Raw genomic sequence first — 17906 nt, 5'->3', positions numbered from 1 at the left:
CCGACCCGACCCCGAGCCGGCGGCGGTAGCAGTGCGGCCCCTTTAAGAGGCCGAGGGGCGCGGCGACCGGGACACGCCCCCGCCCTTAAAGGCGCCGTGTCCGCTCGGAGGAGCCGGCGGGGTCTGTGCTGCGGTCGTGGCGCCACGTGCGCAGCGCGGGACGGTCTTTTATAAGTTGTTTATGCGTTTACCAGGCGTGATCGTTGTTGTTCGAGGAAGGCGTGTCTTCGCGTGTTATGACGGACCTTGTCGTGTGTTTACGTTTTTACGTGTATTAATAAGAAAACGAGAACAGCCCCACGCGCGAGCCGCGGGCGTCCGGGCCCAGGATGCTGGCAGGCGTGAGCCCCCCGCACGACGAGCCAGGCGCAGGGCAGGCGGCAGCTCCGCGGTCCCCCGGGCGGGCGGTGTCCGGGCCGGAGCCGGGACGCGGCGCGGCGCGGAGGGGCGGCAGGACGTGCCAGGCAGGCCCCCGCGCCTCCCCGCAGGGCAGCTCCGTGCTCTGGACAGCGCAGTCATCCCCGACCGCCCGCTGCCGCCCGCTACGTCTAAACTCCTTGCGCAAGACGATGCCGCCGCCCGCCTCACGGACAGCGGCGTGGTCTGGCCCGTGCTCCCGCCACCCCAGCTGCAGGAAGGAGGAGCCACTTTGCAACCTCTCTGGGCTGTTGCAGCTGCTGAATCCTAGATAAACCCGCCGAGAGCCCTTCTGCACTAAAGGTCGGACAGGCAACAGCCCTTCCAACGGCCGGCTGGGACCAGGGGAAATGCTTGAGGGCCAGGAGTAAAAGCGCTGAGGGGTATGCGTACCCCATGGCCTCCCTAAGCCCATAGGCACGTGATGGGGCAGGGGTGGGCGAGCCCTCTTGGTTCTTTAGCAGTTTTCAACTCTCAGGAAGTAAGGGGACGCTGCTTTCATCAGCTGTGAATCTGGGAAGCACCACAGGCTAGCACATAAAGACAAGAGTCTGCCTCCAGACCCTGATACTGCAAGTGACTCCATATGGACAAGTCCTTGCATCACACCAGGCCTTGCTTTATCTGCTTGCATAACCAGGTGTAATAATTCCTGTCTCCTGAGGGTGTTGCAAAGCTTAATTTGTTAATGTTTGCAAAGTGCTTGGCAATCAGAAAAGCAAAATATCATCATCTGACGGAACTCATTTTACCGGAGCGGCACTGAAAGAATCCAAGATGCAATCACTACCTTCCACTGCTTTTGTTTTGTTTCTGCTTTTAGGCAATTGGTCTGCACAGACTTAAGCTGACAGGCAGCTAAATATTTGGTCATCATTTGGTACACATCAGTAGATGCTTACTGAAACCCAGGGGCTCTGCTGACATATCAGCTAAAGATCAGACTGTCTATATTGTAGACGGAGCTCACTATTTTATGATGCTTTCAGCTATTTCAGTTGCTCTTAATGAATGTTACCCAGCAGCGCTTTCAAACTTCCTGACAAAATCATCACGTGACCAGTGGAGTGTGATCAAAGCAAGGAGGGGAACGGAATACAAATCCAGGCCAGTGATTCAGTTTCTCACTGAAATAAACTGAAGAGCTTCTCAAACCAGGATTAAATTTAGCTTCTGTGAGTACATCTACCCAAGACATTTACTGGGGAGTAGACTAATTAGCTCTGCAGTACACATCTCAGCATCTACACGTTTGGCCTTATTAGGCTGCAGGAAACTAACAAGCTTCACAGCTGGTTAGTACTTATAAATACAAGTATTATCCTGTTGTGGAGTTTTTTCATGTATAACAGTGCATGTGCGGATGCTGACCCAGGTGGTTGGGGCATGAGACTGCTTCAGTCCAGAGGTAGCCTGCCAGTTAGCCCTGTACTGGAGCACCCTTATGCCCCTGCCAGCCCTTCTGCAGCACATCGAGCTGGGTCAGAGCAGTGCCAGGCCATAGGCCCCTTGCCAGCTGGGACCGCTCCAACTTGGCTCAATGTGCTGAGGTCCTGAGCACTTGTATAAACAGTCACTCAGGAGCAATAAAATCTGCCGGGATATGCATTAATATACATGTGTAGATGTGTCCAATACGTAGCAACTCCGGATAGATGGATGCATACAAAGATGGTAGCCCTCATCTTTCAAACACACCCAGGTTAGCTAGGCACTGGTGGCAGAGATTGTAGGTAAGCTAGTGATCAGCAGGGATCCTGGTTTTCTCTGATTTAAAAAAATTCCCAATTTTCGGTTAAAAAAAAAAGTAATCCCAAATCCACATTTTTCCATGATTTAAATGAAATGTCACTAATATATAGGTATGTATATAGTGGGGTTTCATTTTGATCATGGAAAAATGTGGATTTGTGGTTACTTTTTTTAAACTGAAAATTGGGGATTTTTTTTAATCAGAGAAAACCAGGATCCCTGGTGATCAGTAGGTAAGGTGCTTGGCTGATTGCAGAGGGTAGTTAGCAAGAGAGGGTCCCATTGACACCCAGATAAAATAATCCCCATAAAAGAAAAACCTCCATGTCATTCACCAGACACTTCCTTTGTGGGGAAGACAGATGGGAGTAGGTATGGGGGGAAGTTTCTGTGGATCCCATCAGTTCCGTATGGATCATGGGGAATCGGTATAAGACATGTTGCCCCCTGGATCCTGCTGGTCCCTGGAGAGCATTGTCGATGCACCAGCTGTGCTTCTAGAAGCAAGCTCAATCATGGCTGCCCCAGAGCCCTATTAAAGTGGTACCACATAATTGCTTTTCAGCCTTTTGGCTAAAATCAAGTGTGACAGGGGCACCTGAACTTCCAGTCCTAGGACTGCATGTAGGATGCCAGTCTGGATATAGGGAACATCTGAACTCCGAGGCCTGCAGGCCTAGGACGTTAGATACTGGCCTGGTTGAAGTTATATTGGCAATGGATACCAGTAGGCACAGTTATTGAGCTTTTCTCAGTTGGATTTGGAATTTAATTGGCTATTGGAAATAAATAAATAAATATATATGGAAATATATGTATGTATACATAAGGTGGTGCCCCATAGCACAGAATGAGAAACAGTATAAGTAAATAGCCTAAGGTGAATTTCTGTCCTTGGCCCCAGCTCACTCTACAGAGTCTCCCATGGAGCCAGAATTTAGGAGCAAAGCGTGCAGGGTCATGGTGCGAAGGTGAGCATCATCTCCCTCCACACCTGGCTCTGGAGGGATGCATGCAGTCTCAGGCAAAGACATATTTTGGGAGCAAATTGAGCTCCATTGCCACTCGCATTCAAACACACCTTGTTCAGACTCCGTTATCTCTGAGGGGGCAACAAATTTAACTTCTCCAGGCCCTGTGACACCCACTGGAAAATCAAAGGCACTAACTGGCTCCAGCTGACTGAAGGGTTCCCCTGTACAAAGGCCATGTGTTTCATCATATACCAAGAGAGAACTGTGTCTGCTTGCATGCATGAGCTGTTGCATGAGAAAGGGGCCCCTTCTAGATCCGGTCCTATTTGAGCTGACAGTGGTCTTGGGTAATTTCACTGCTCAAAATCACGGTCTTGTTCTATTGCATTGACATAACTGACTTGGATTTGTGTCTCATCTTAAAGGCTGAGTCTATTTTACTCCAGACTATGCCCAGGAATAGGGGGGTGAGGAACAGATCAGCTCCCCCTTTACACAGATCACTTCTAATCTCCCTGCATGAAGGAAGTAAAAGGCATTTGAAACAGAAGAAAGGAAATTGTTTTTCATACTGTGCATACTTAAGTGTGGAACTCACTGCCACAAGGTACCTGGAGAACAAGAGAATTCACAGCAGAACATCCCCTGTTATATTAGATTAAAAAATTACAAGGGCTGTTACCTCTCAAGCATCGGAGATTGGGGCAAACTCTGGCTGATGAGAGTGAGGAAGAAAATGGTGCAGTTAGTTTGTAGTTTTCTACCCTGGGATTTCTCCTTGAAGTATCTGCTGCTGATCAGTGCCAGGAACAGAGGGAGGGGAGCCATCAGTGTGATTGCAGAGAAGCTCAGCTTGGCTTAGCAGAGAACTCTTCAGTGAGCTTAAACACAAAAAGGAAGCTTAAAAGAAGTGGAAGCTTGGACAGTTGACTAGGGAGGAATATATTCTTATATTGCTTGGGCATGCAGGGATGAAATCAGGAAGGCCAGAGCACAATTGAAAAATCTTGCCTGATTTTAGGCAGGGTAATGATTTGCTGGGCCTCAAGTTACTGCAGGGGAAAGGAAATTAGTAGCAACAATACCCTGTGGTTCCCTTTCATTCAGGGCTCTTGAAGGTGAGTAAAGTATCATCATCTCTCTTTAGACTAATGGGAAACCAAGGTGCAAAGCAGTGAAGTGACTTGTCTAAGGTCATATCATAAGTCAGTGGCAGAGCTTGCATTTGGCTTGGCTCTCCTGACTTCCAGTTTCTTATTATAAATGCTAGATGCTGCTGCCTGGACTTCTCTGTCCCAGCCCCCTGGGTTGTGAGAGAACTACGCCTCCACAGCGCAGCCCAGGCAAGGCTGACTTGCAGTTTCTTGTTCAGACTCAACCAGAAGATGCTTAGTCACTGCCCTTTTGATCAGGTGCTGCCTGGCTTTGCCTCAGAGGAGAGCCAGGTTCAGAGGTGACCTTGGGAATTCCTGCTTCTCCAGGCAGTGAGGTGCTGGAGCCTCATGAAGGTGACACTAGTGACTGTTTTTTTAGGGCAAGGTGCATTTCCCTGCGCTCATGGGCACCCTCTAGTGTCCATCGCAGCATTGCAGGCAGTTGCCAAGTAGGGGGACAGGGAAGGAGTCAAATGAGGGGTAGAGACGAGTCCTGGTGAGGAGCCAGGGGATACCCTGAAGAATTAGGGTTTGGACCAGCTGTCAGCCCATGTCACGAAGCCAGGCTGATGGGAGTGGGGGGTTGTATGCAGAAAGAGATGCCCCATGTGTCCTGGTCTGCCTGGTGAGGGCAAAGGCAAAGCCCAGCCCATGCTAAGGATGCCAGAGCCTAGTCTCCTGACAACGCATGTGAGCTTGTTCCTGTTTGCTGAGGCCTTTGTATTTTGATGGGTGTCCTGAAAAGCAGGAGATGTTTTAACCTGGCCTGACAGAGCACAGAGCTGGGGTCATGTGGATCCCCTCAGTGCCAGGTGCTGCACATGGGGGAGTCCCTGGCCAGGTTTGGGGGTGAAGGAATGCAGGCAGAAGTGGACAGCAACCTGGAGAGTAAAGGCACAGCATGCCAGAGCTCCCACTGGAAGTATTCACTGCCTTTCTAACTGGATGGTTCACCCAGATGGAGTAAGAAAGGCCACTGGTCCAGGATCTGAGAGACCTGGGTCCTTGCTGTGCCAGGGCTGCGGTGTGACTTCAGGCAAGTCACAGTCAGGGCTAATCACCATGGGTAATATTATCTTCCCTCAAAGGGCTGTTGTGAAGCTAAAACCCGTTTGGGATGATGTGGCCAGTGATAACTCCAGGGCTTTATCTGGACAGACACAGGAACATACCTGGGTGGGGGCTGCCAGCAGGGTGGGCTGGGCAAAACTACCTACAGGGAATGTTGCCTGATTGGCCCTTTGCTGCAGGAGAAGCTGTGAGTGATCTGAGATTCATGTGTTGATTTCTTTGGGATGGGGAGTGAGGCAAGGGATGACAACTTGGAATTGTTGTAATGTGACGTGCCGGAAACATCACAAGAAACAGAAGGAAGTGTTTTCATGCAGACGAGTACAGCACACACCTGATATGGAAAAAGCACAGAATTTACCAGCTTATTGCAGGGATGACAAGCTAGGCTAAGGGCAGCCTTTGAAGTTCCTGATAGAGTCCCTGATGTGAAGGGAGTACCTAGAAAAGAGATTGCAAAACTGACAACAGGGTGGCTGAATTACATGGTGAACTGGTGAATGCTGAGTACCTCAACTCCCCTGGTTCCAGTTAGATCTGAGGGTGCTCCACACCAGACAGGATCAGGACCCCCGTGCAGATGCCAAAAGACAATGCCCAGCTGCAGGCAGGAAGTTGTCGGGGTGTTTGTAATCCTTCCCACCAGACCTGCATTTGGGATACGCACCAAGGAGACTGTGTTCCTGGCTGATGATGAAATAAAGCTGGTGAAGTGAGAGTTGAAGGATAAAGCTGTTGTCTATGGCCCTGATCCCATGATGAGCCACCAGTCAGCTTGGCTGTAGCAGGTAGGACCACTGTTTGTCTGCTTCCACGTGGTGTGCAGCACACCTCTGGCAGGAGTTGCTCAGCTCCTCCTCAGCATCAGACCCCAACGTGACACGTACATGAACCTGTTAAACACCTAATATTTAAACTTGACTGCTTCCAGTGATGTCTGGACCCAAAGGCCTGTGCTGCTAGGAGCACAGGCATACAGAGGTCATCAATCATTTGGAACAGCTGTTGCTTGTGCTTGTGACCTGGCTGCCTCCGTAGGCTACCAGTTCCCCCCACTATAGACCACTGCTCCCTTCTGCTATGTGCCCCTGCCTCTGTCACACACCATACACTGCCAATTTGCAGCCCCAACAACAGCCTGCTGTGGGGGGGAGGGATGGGAGGAGAGAGCATGGGAGAGGGGTGGCTCTGCAGAGAGATCAGCAGCACAGTGGTGGGCAGAGAAGGGAGATGTGCTGGACTGAGCCCTGTGCCCTGATCCTCTGTGCTGCCATGGCCACATCCAGTCATTTTGCAGCCCATATCCAGCCTCTGGACCATAAGTTGCAAAGCCCTAGTTTATTGGGTCAGTAAAGCACCCCCAGAGTGGGCACAGCTTTTTGGCAGAGCTGCACATCATACCAGTATAGTGAAGCCATCCCCAAGCAAGATCAACTCTCCTGGCCTGAGGTGGTGTAGTGGTGTAGGGCTTTCTCAAGGCATAGCTGTGTCTACCAGAGACCTCAGGGCAGACACCTGTAATTCACATTGTGCTGAATTTTTTCTTCAGGCCTGGATGTTGCTCCCCTGGTCAATGGAAGTTGGTGGAACCAGGACTGCGTTTTTCAAGTCTGGGATTCTGGGCTTCCTCTGTCCAGCTAATGTTGGCTCTCAGGGCATCACCTAGAGGAGGAGGAATCTGAGACTCCATTGTCATGTTTTAATGTCTCCCCATATATTGCCAGTCCCTGAAGGTGGGAAAGAGGTCAAGGACAAGGATCGAAAATCAAGACTCCCGGTCCTTGTCCTTACCTTTCTTATCACTGACTCCTTCCTACCACTGACTCCTTAGCTGATTTCAAGCAAGTCACTTAATTCACCCCAGCCTCAGTTTCCCCATCCTAAAGAATTCCGGCTTTGGAAGGGGTGTTGAGATCCTCAGACAAAAGTCCCTGTACACAGGCATCATTTGGTTAATTATTAATAATTCAGTATTTAGCTTCAACTCTTAGGCTGACTGTGTGCTGTGACCACTGCCTGTTGTGCTAACCAGGATGGTCTCTGTCTCCCTGTGCTCCCCTGCCTGTCTGCCTGTCCCTTGTCTACCTATTCGGTGTTACATTTAGATTAGAAGTTCCTTGAGCCAGGAGCCATCTCTGATCTGTGTTTGTACAGTGCTTGGCGCAGCAGGGTCCATGCCTGGTGCTACCATGAGAAGGAAAAGAATGATGATAAAATATGCCTGTTGTCATGTTTTAATGTCTCCCTATATATTTGCCCTTTCCTGACAGAGGACCCTAAATACTGAACACTTAAAAGCTTAAGAAACAAACTGTGTTGCACAGGATCAGTGTTTTTAAAGTAATTATTAGGGTTATTTACAGAAATGCTCCAAGGTTCATGTTCCACAGACCCAATCTGTTTGCTCTAGCAGGGGGGAAGGGAGGTGGAGGGCCGAGGGAGATTTACCTGAGTCTGGGCCAGAGGTGACACCTATTTGTTAAGGAATTATCCTGCTGTTTGCTTGGCAGCTGTAGCTTTCCAGACCAGGAGCCATTGAAGGTACAGGCCCAGCCTGGAGCCTGCACTGGTCCAAGTGGAATCATTTCTAATCAGACTTCACTTTGCCACATGCAGGCAGTTCGTCCCTGCATGGTTCCCTCGGCTTTGGCGGTATGACCCCTGAGGTAACTTTGGCCTCTTAGCAGCATGAAAAGCTCAGTCCTGCAGGTGTAGGTCACGTTGTCCATTGGCCGGTGTCTCATATGCTCATTTGTACCAGGGCAAACATTGCTCCCAGTCTGATGTAGCTTTTCCTTGGTGTAGGTCTGTGCACACAGTACAAGGGTGCTGCTGCAGCCTCCGATTCACCCAGCGGGATGGGAGTTTGCCATTGACTGCAGTGAGTGGAGGGTTGGGACTTAGGACCTCTCACAGAACAGCATGTCCTGATGTCAGAAACCATGGCATTGTTGGCCTTTCCCTTCTCCCTGGCTGTCAGCCCCCATGGAGCCAATCTCCTTTTTGGGTGGTTCTGTTATCTCAACCCTCCATACCTCTGGTGGGGGTTCTTGCTCACCCCATGAGGCCCCAGCGTCTCAGACCTCCTCTACTGAGCCACAGCCTACGACTCTGTTGACCTTCTCCTTCAATCACACCTTACTTGGTTTGACCAGTGTGGGGCACAAATTAAGATTGGATCTTCATTCAGGTTAGGTTAGTTCAGCTCTTCTGGAGGTACTTGTCCTCTAGAACAAGAACAGACACACAGCACATTTATGTGGAATATCAGCGCTGCTTTAAATTCACATTCTGGCTCCATTTAGATTAACTTCCCTGCATAGAGAGGTGGGATGGGATGACTCAGTGATGGGATGGCTTGAGGAGGTGGGGGGCACACACAGGTCCCTCCTGGTCCCTTTGCTCCAGACTTGCCAGCTCCTGGCTCCCCCTTGCTCCTGGCTCCAGACCAGACCCCTGTCTTCTGACCTCTGGCTCTGGCTTTAGTTTGGCAAGTGCTCATGTCCCATCCTGTATAGCTACAGCAGTGACACCAGTCTGGAATTTGTCTGCTCCTGATTCCCTGGATTGTGACCCTCTGGAGTCAAACCTCGATTGGCCACATCCCAGTCATCTCCTGACACTGAGCTTGTCAATCTGTCACAGTCACTTCCATGCCTCCCCAAGCTAAGCCCCCATGTGTGTCCCAGCGTCCCTGAGCACGTCTATAAGGTCCTTGTCCAGTCCTTGTTTGACTTTCTCAAAGGCTCCTTCTCTGCAGTCTGAAGGGACCCTCATTGGTTTGTACACCAGCCCCTTTGCAGTTCCCTGTTGCCCACTGACGTTAACTGACTCTGGATCTGTCTCCCTGACCGACCTTGGACTGCAAGCTGCTCCAAGCATGGCCCACCCTTTCCTATCTGGAAAGCAGCTCATTGGCTGTGGATGTCACTGTGCACACAGTGAACAGTGCCAGAGGGTCCTGGGGAATGGAAGAACAGCCTCTCCCTCACAAGGAGGGGCATTGCTACACCACCCCAAGAGGCCTCCTTCATTGTAGAGGAGGATGAAACAGGGAAGATCTGAAATCAGACTGAACGGAAACAGCTGCATAACCTTGAGGGGCGGCATAGACCTGCACCCCAGGAACTCCCTATGTCCCCTCCCTTGCTGTAAGAGATTGCTGCACCCTGGAGTTACCTGAGATCTACTGTCTGCAGGAGGTGGCTAAGGCGGGCCATAGCCTTCCTACTACTCCCCTTCTGGCTTGAAGAGCCTCTGGGTCCCTTTTTCTAGGGCCTGGTCCTGAGGCTGTGCGTAAAGTGGAAGGTTACCAGAGGTCTCAGCAGCATCTCTCAGGCCCTTGCTCTTTCCTTATCATTCATATTCCCTCATGTCTTCCTCTGGGCTGGAGGGGCAAGCCAAATCCCCCCTTCCCCCTCTCCAAGGCCAATTAGTGCTGCTCAGAAATGGGAAGTAGCAAAATGAGGCCCCGGCTTCCCAGAGTGGGCAGCAGGCAGTGCATGGTTTTGTCTCCTCAAAGTGCTGGAGCGGCACGTGCCTGGTGACTCCAGGGCAGAAGGATCTGCTGCTTGGATTTCATTCTAGCAGGTCTTGCAATCCTCAGTGTTACTTTAGATCAGGCCCAGGTCTCAAATGGTGTAACTGTTTGTGCTTGAAAACATAGCCTGAGCCTGGGAGGCAGCACACTAGTTCAGTTCCATACGCAGCAGGGTTGTTTTTGGGATCAGGGTCCCTGGGAGCTGATGCATTTCACTCCAAGGTCAGAACAGATAAACATCCTTTCCATGTGTGGCAGACAGCTTGCTGCTGGTGGATGGAGCAGGGGTCAGGGTGGGTCACCACGGGTGGGGTAGGACAGGGAGCCTCACCCCTTCTGCTCAGCCACATGCTGAGCCCCTCTGAACATCAGATGTTATATGTATGAGTGAGCAAAAGGGCCTGACCTGTAGAAGTCTTTCCTCTGACTTCAATGGATTTTGCATCATGTCTTTTAAGCTTGGAATAGCTCAAATGCACTACAGGGCAACGAAGCAGGCTAACCTCCAGGCTGACACACAGTTCGCTAAGTGTCATCCTGAGCTGGGTGACAACAACTGGGCCAGCCTGAGCTGGACTGTGGGCACAGCCCTGATGTCCTAGTAGAGCATTCTCGGTTTGGCAGTTGTTATCACCTTTTCTCGTGTGGGAGCAAATCTTCCACAAGACCTGCAGAAAAAGCACAGAGACCTGAACTGGCAGGTAGCCCACTGGGCACTCCCCGTGTGGGCATGGAAAAACAGCAGTCAGAAACGATCCACCACTTCTGGGACTGCCCGTATGCCAGAGGTGTGGAAGAAAATCCATGTGCTCCTCCTGGTGGTGACAGGTTGCAGAGACCTGGCTGGGGAAGCTGTTCTCTATAGGCATCTGACCAGACAGCATGGCAGCTTGCTTTGAACAATTCATATCCTTCTTCAGGTCTGCACTGTAGAAAGCCAGGAACCTGCTCATAAACAGACACTCAGACCCCACAGTCGAGAACTGTATTAAAATGGGACTAAGTTAAATGGACTGGTTCTATAGGAAAACAGAAGAGGACAATGGGAAAGATATGGCAGACCTCATCTGGTGGAGAGGGGTCTGGCATAGACTTTTTCAGGAGTAGACCCTCTGAGGAGGGCAGTGGGTGGGGGTACAGGTATGGAAATGGATGCATGGGTGCATGAATATGTGGTGCAAACTCTGTAATGGGTTTTTAGTGTGCTGTGAACCACAGGGGTCACTTGGCAGAGTGTTGGAAGTGAAGTTAGATATATATAGTTATATATATATCTAGATATCTAGATATATATGTATATGTGTATATATATGGAGAGAGAGAGCGAGAGAGAGAGAAATATTTTTGAAAAGAAAAAAAAAGTTGTTATCAAGTCTCACACTCAGTTCTCAGTTGGCAGGTGCCCCAGGTATATTGCAAACAGTCCTGTCTAAAGCCCATGACAACACAACTTATCATGCAAAGCTCAGGGACAGTGACAAGTACGTGTCAGGGAATTGGGAGGGAGCTGGAAAAAAAGGAAAGTCAATCCTAGACCCCCCCCCCCACCAGTGTCAAACTGTTCCCTTCCAGCGCTCTCAGTGAAAAGCAACATAGAATCATAGAATCATAGAAGTTAAGCACTGGAAGGGACCTCAAAAGATCATTGAGTCCAACCCCCCTGCTCTGGGCAGGAATACTGCTGAGATCAAAAGATCCCAACAAGGTGTATGTCTAGTCTCCTCTTGAAGACTTCCAAGTTTGGGGACTGCACCACCTCCTTGGGAAGTCTATTCCAGGTTCTGGTCATCCTTTCCATAAAGAAGTTCTTCCTTACATCCAACCTGAAACCATCCTGTAACAGTTTATGGCTTTGTCCTCCCCTGGGGTGCCCTAGTGAAGTTTTTCTCCCTGTTCCCAATAATCTCCCCTTACATACTTATAGATGTAGACTTATCTTCCCCAGGCTGAACTGTCCCAGACCCCTTAGTCCAACGTGTATTGGATTTGCTCACACCCACCCTGCCGATTAATCTGAAGTGTCCAGTCACAGCCATCCATTACCTGGATCTGTCAGTGGCCCTCCTTTGAAGAGTAATAATGCTGGGTTATAGCAACCATACCCCAGTCTGGGTCTTCAAGGTGAAGGAAGCCCTCAGTGCTGAATGGTACCTAGTTGAAGCAAACATCATGAAACAATTCCCAAGAGTGTTTCATAGATCCATAGATGTTTGGGTTGGAAGGGACCTCAGTAGGTCATCGAGTCCGACCCCCTGCCTTGGGCAGGAAGGAGAACTGGGGTTAGATGACCCCAGCCAGCTGCATGTCTAGCCTCCTCTTAAAAACCCCCAAGCTAGGGGAGAGCACCACCTCCCTTGGAAACTCATTCCAGATTCTGGCAACCCTTACTTTAAAGAAGTTCTTTCTGATGTCCAACCTAAATCTGCTCTCCATCAGTCTGTGACCATTGTTCCTAGTTACTCTAAGGGGTGCCCTGGTAAACAGAGCATCTCCTATTCCTTGCTGCCCTGCCCCTTCCCCCCCCCCAATAAATTTGAAGGTGGCTACAAGATCACCTCTCAGCCTTCTCTTGAGGAGGCTGAAGAGATCCTCGTAGGGCTTTGCCTGCAGGCCCCAAACCATATGAGTGGCTCTCCTCTGAACCCTCTTGAGGTTGTCTACATCCCTCTTGAAGTACAGAGCCCAAAACTGGATGCAGTACTCCAACTGCAGCCTGACCAATGTCACATAGAGGGGAAGTATCACCTCCCTGGACCTGTTTGTGATGCACCTACTATTGCATGATAAAGTGTGGTTAGCGTTACTGATCACATTGACGACAACTGCTCATCTTGGTGTCAACAATGACTCCGAGATCCCTTTCCGCTGCTGTGCTGCTGAGAAGGTCCTCCCCCGCCCTGTAAATGTGTTGTTGATTCCTTCTCCCTAGCTGCAGCACTTTGCACTTGTCTTTGTTGACCTGCATCTTATTCTGTTCTGCCCACTTTCCCAACCTGTCCAGATCCACCTGGATTCATTCCCTACCCTCCAGTGTGTTTACTTTACCCCATAATTTGGTATCATCTGTGAATTTGGACAGAATGCTCTCTACGCCCTCATCCAAGTCACTGATGAAGACACTGAACAGCACAGGTTCAAGGACTGAGTCTTGTGGGACTCCACTGTCCACATCTTTCCAGGTTGATACTGACCCGTCCACCATCACTCTCTGGGTGCAACCCCTAAGTCAATTTGCCACCCACCTGACCATGTAATCATCTAAGTCCCAGCCGCTCAATTTATTTATGAAAACAGGATGAGATACTGTATCGAAGGCCTTCTTAATTTCCAAGTAAATGACATCTACCTTGACTCCTGTGTCCAAACATTTTGTGACCTGGTCATAAAAAGAAACAAGGTTTGTTAGGCAGGCTCCACCTGCTATGAACCCATGCTGGTTGCCCTTCAGCATTATTTTTCCTGCTGGACTCCCACAAATGTGACCCTTAATTTTTTCAAAGTTTTTCCCAAGGATAGAGGTGAGACTAACTGGTCTAAAGTTACCTGCATCCTCCTTCCTCCCCTTCTTGAAAATAGGGACCACATTGGCCCTTTTCCAGTCCTTTGGGACCTGACCTGAGCACCATGAGTGCTCAAACAGCTGTGCCAGTGGCTCTGCTATAACACTGGCCAATTCCTTCAGCACCCTTGGATGAAGATCATCTGGGCTTGCTGATTTGAACACATCCTGTCCTCCCAAGTGCCTCTTCACCAAGTTGGTGCTAACAGTTGGTGGGCTGGTGTCCCTTTTGTGCCTGTCTATGATCCAGTTGGGAGATTTGTCTTGATCCGTGTTCAGGAACACAGAAGCAAAAAATTAATTGAAGAACTCAACCTTGTCCCCCTTAGCTGTCACTAATTGTCCTAGTTTGTCCTGTAGGGAGTCCTATGCTGCCCTGCGCCTTCTTTTTACTCTCTATATACCTGAAGAAGGACTTTTTGTTGTCTTTAATTTTTCTTGCCAGCCTAAGTTCCATTTCTCCTTTGGCCTAATTCATTAAACTCATTATTCCCTGATATTTAGGATGGACATTCATTGTTTGGAAAAGAGCAGCAAGAATAACTCAAGGATGCCCTGTAACCACAGACTAGAAAATCTCACTCGTTCTAATGAATCAGAGACAACATCCACCCATGCTTGATCAGTCTTCAAATAGCAGTTTGAGGAAGAGATTTCTGATAGCAGCTGCCTCTCTGATCCAGGGGTAGGAGTGGGGAAGCACACTGAGGCCCAGCGGATGGAATCTGTGAAATGAGGAAGTCAGGCTAGAAAAAAACGTGCATGTTGACTAGTGGAAGGAAATTTGAAGTGGTTGCTTTTCCATCACCTTCTGTCTGTCAGTCAAGGCAGGGCATCTTGGAAGGATCCACATGACAGACAGACATGGTGGGCTTGATGCAGCAATAGCTGGTGAAGGGTCTTTGCCCTGTGCTCCCTGGGAGGTTTTACTGGTCCCTTCTCACATTCAGAGGTGGGGTCTTTGGCATTTGAACTAGACATCCAGCTGGTGCCTGTCCAACAGGCCCAGGGCTCCCTGTGCACAAGCCCAGCTTCCCAAATCTGAGGGTTGCGGACACAAATTCTCCATGCTAAGTACAATCCCATCTGTGTTTGGGTTCTTCCGAGACATGGACATGGGTTTTTCCTGCACCTGCTGCTCACAAACGGAAGAATTGGTGGAGGATGTAGAATTGGATGGCTATTTGGGCTTCAGTGAGCACGAGATAATTGAGCTCAGGATCCTGACAAAAGGAAGAAAGGAGAGCAGCAGAGTAAGGACCATGGACTTCAGAAAAGCAGACTCTGACTCCCTCAGGGAACTGATGGGCAGGATACCCTGGGAAGCTAGTTTGAGGGAGAAAGGAGTCAGGAGAGCTGGTTCTATTTTAAAGAAACCTTACTGAGGGTGCAGGAACAAACCATCCCAATGTGTAGGAAGAATAGTAAATACAGCAAGTGCCCAGCTTGGCTGAGCAGAGAACTCTTCAGTGAGCTTAAACACAAAAAGTAAGCTTACAAGAAGTAGAAGCTTGGACAGATAACTATGGGGGAGTATAAGAATAGTAGCAAATTGCCCATCAAGAATGACAGGGGGTGGGGACGGGTGGGAATGGAGCCCCATGTCTGCCCCCCACTCAGGTTCCAGCTCCACTCTACGCCCTGCCACCCCCCACCACTCCGGGTTCAGCCCCGCTCCATCCTCCCCCTCCCCGCTGCTGCTCTGGGTCTGGCCCCACTCCAGTCCCTCACCCCACCCCCTGCCACTTGGGGTTCGGCCCTGCTCAACTCCCACCCCCACAGATGTTCCAGGTCTGGCCCCGCTCCACCCTCCCTCCCTGCTGCTCCGGATCTGCCCCCCTCCAACCTCCCCCCCACCGCTCCAGGTTCAGCCCCATTCCATCCTCCCCCACTGCCCTGCTGCTCTGGGTCCGGCCCCACTCCACTCCACTCCCTCCCCCCCCGCCACTCTGGGTCTGGCCCCACTCAACTTCCCCCACAGTTGCTCCAGGTCTAGCCCTGCTCCACCCCCCTCCCTGCTGCTCTGGGTCCAGCCTCACTCCACCCTCCTATTCCACGTCCACCTGGCCTGCGTCCACCTCCCTCCCTATCCACTACCTCCCCCTCCCAGCTGGCTGTTCTGGGGGCAGCGGGGCCAGGTGGCGGGGGGGTGCCACCATCGAGACCTCCCCACCCCTTCACCCTCAGGCAGGGAGGCGGGGAGGCAACCCCACTGCTTGGGCGGCCAGGGCATATTCGCCACCACTACAAACTTCCCCGGCAACTTGGGCACATGCAACCCGGGCTGCACAGCCAGTTGCCACTCACCTTCTCGGTGGCACACGCAGTTGCCCAGAAGCGTTACAGACAGACAGACAGACAAACAAATTAAACCTTTTATTATATTAGAATTGCTTGGGCACACGGGGATGAAATCAGGAAGGCCAGAGCGCAATTGGAGTTGCAGCTATCAAGGGCCATGAAGGGCAACAAGAAATGTTTCTACAAGTATGTCAGCAACAAGAGGAAGATCAGAGAAAGTGTGGGTCCCTTACTGAATGGGGGAGGAAACCTAGTGACAGAGGATATGGAAAAGTGTTCAATGCTGTTTTCACCTCAGTCTTCACAGGCAAGGCCAGCTCCCAAACTACTGCACTGGGCAGCCTAGTTTCGGGAGGTGAGCAGCCCTTGGTGGTGACAGAACAGGTTAGGGACTATTTAGAAAAGCTGGACATGTACAAATCCATGGGGTTGGATGGGATGCACCTGAGGGAGTTGGCTGAAGTGATTTCAGAGCTGCTGGCCATTATCTTTGAAAACTCATGGCGATTGGAGGAGGTCCTGGACAACTGGAAAAGGACAAATATAGTGCCTATCTTAAAGGGAAAAAGGAAGCTCCAGGGAACTACAGACCAGTCAGCCTCAACTCAGTCCCTGGAAAAATCATGGATCAGATCCTCAAGGAATCCATTTCTAAGCACTTGGAGAAGGTGGTGATTAGGAGCAGTCAGCATGGATTCACCAGGGGCAAGGCATGCCTGACCAACCTGATTGCCTTCTGGGATGAGGTTCCTGGCTCTGTGGATGTGGGGATACCAGTGGTTGTGGTGTACCTTGATTTTAGCAAGGCTTTTGATACAGTCTCCAACAACAATCTTGCAGGCAAGCTCAGGAGGTATGGGCTGAATGAATGGACTGTAAAGTGGACAGAAAACTGGTTGAGCATCAGGCTCAGAGGGTAGTAATCAGCAACTCTATGTCCAGTTGACAGCATCCAACTAGACATTCATAGGGGTTTTCCTGCAATCAATGGCTCAATGTCTATGTGGCAGCCGGTATCAAGTGGAGTGTCCCAGGGGTCAGTCCTAGGGCTAGTTTTGTACAACATCTTCATCAATGACCTGGAAGATGGCATAGGGTGCACCCTCAGCAAGTTTACAGATGGCACCAAGCTGGGGGGAGTAGCAGATACACTGGAGGGCAGGGCTAGGGTTCAGAGGGACCTCAACAAATGGAACAAACTGGGCCAAAAGAAATCTCATGAGGTTCAACAAGGACAAGTGCAAAGTCCTGCTCTTGGACAGAACAATCCCACGCATGGCTACAGTCTTGGGACCAACTGGCTAAGCAGCAGCTCTGCAGAAAAGGACCTGGGGGTTACAGTGGACAATAAGGTGGATATGAGCTAGCAGTGTACCTGTGTTGCCAAGAAGGCTAATGGCATACAGGGCTGTTATTAGTCGAGTGTTGCCAGCAGATCAAAGTGATTCTTCCCCTCTATTCACCGCTGGTGAGGCCACATCTGGAGTACTGTGTCCAGTTTTGGGCCCCCCACTACAGAAAGGATGTGGACAAATTGGAGAACGTCCAGTGGAGGGCAACAAAAATGGTGAGTGGGCCGGGATGAGGAGAGTCTGAGGGAATTGGGCGTATGTAGCCTGTAGAAGAGAAGACTGAGAGGAGACGTGCGATTCCACAGAGGACGGCGCGGCGCTGCGCTGCTTTTGGCTGTGCCAGATGACAGAGCAAGGAGCAACGGGCTCAAGCTGCAGCGAGGGTGGTGAAGCACTGGGACAGGTTACCCAGAGAGGTGGAGGAATCTCCATCCTTGCAGGTTTTTAAGGCCTTGCTTGATAAAGCCTTGGCTGGGATGATCTAGCTGGGGACAGGGGTGCACTAGACTAGATGACCTCCTGATGTCCCCTCCAGCCCTCGTTTTCTGACTCGAGGAGGATCCCGTGCTGCCACCCCCGGCCCTGCCCAGGGCCCCCGTGCGGGGCGGGGCGGGGCGGGGCGGCGCGCAGGCTGTGTGCGCGGGCGCGGCAGCAGCACCCGGCCGCGCCGCTGGTGTAGTGGTATCATGCAAGATTCCCATTCTTGCGACCCGGGTTCGATTCCCGGGCGGCGCATCACGTTTTTGCCACCTCCGCTGCGCCCGCGGCCTCGGCTTTTTACCTGCT

General features: G+C 50.8%; 1 long non-coding RNA gene and 1 other non-coding gene across 2 annotated transcripts; both read left to right on the top strand.

The window, feature by feature from the left end:
* Nucleotides 1-17: 17 nt before the first annotated feature.
* LOC109284509 (uncharacterized) lies at nt 18-7586 on the top strand. Its single transcript, XR_002091990.2, has 2 exons — nt 18-6156; nt 6918-7586. It is a non-coding gene; the product is annotated as an uncharacterized LOC109284509 (long non-coding RNA).
* A 10198-nt stretch (nt 7587-17784) lies between these two features.
* Nucleotides 17785-17855, top strand: TRNAG-CCC (transfer RNA glycine (anticodon CCC)). Its single transcript has one exon. It is a non-coding gene; the product is annotated as a tRNA-Gly (tRNA).
* Nucleotides 17856-17906: the final 51 nt, after the last annotated feature.

Source organism: Alligator mississippiensis, chromosome 13, assembly GCF_030867095.1.
Source record: "Alligator mississippiensis isolate rAllMis1 chromosome 13, rAllMis1, whole genome shotgun sequence".
NCBI lineage: Eukaryota > Metazoa > Chordata > Crocodylia > Alligatoridae > Alligator > Alligator mississippiensis.
Note: the sequence above shows the minus strand (reverse complement) of the source record. Positions and strands in the feature narration are given on the sequence as shown.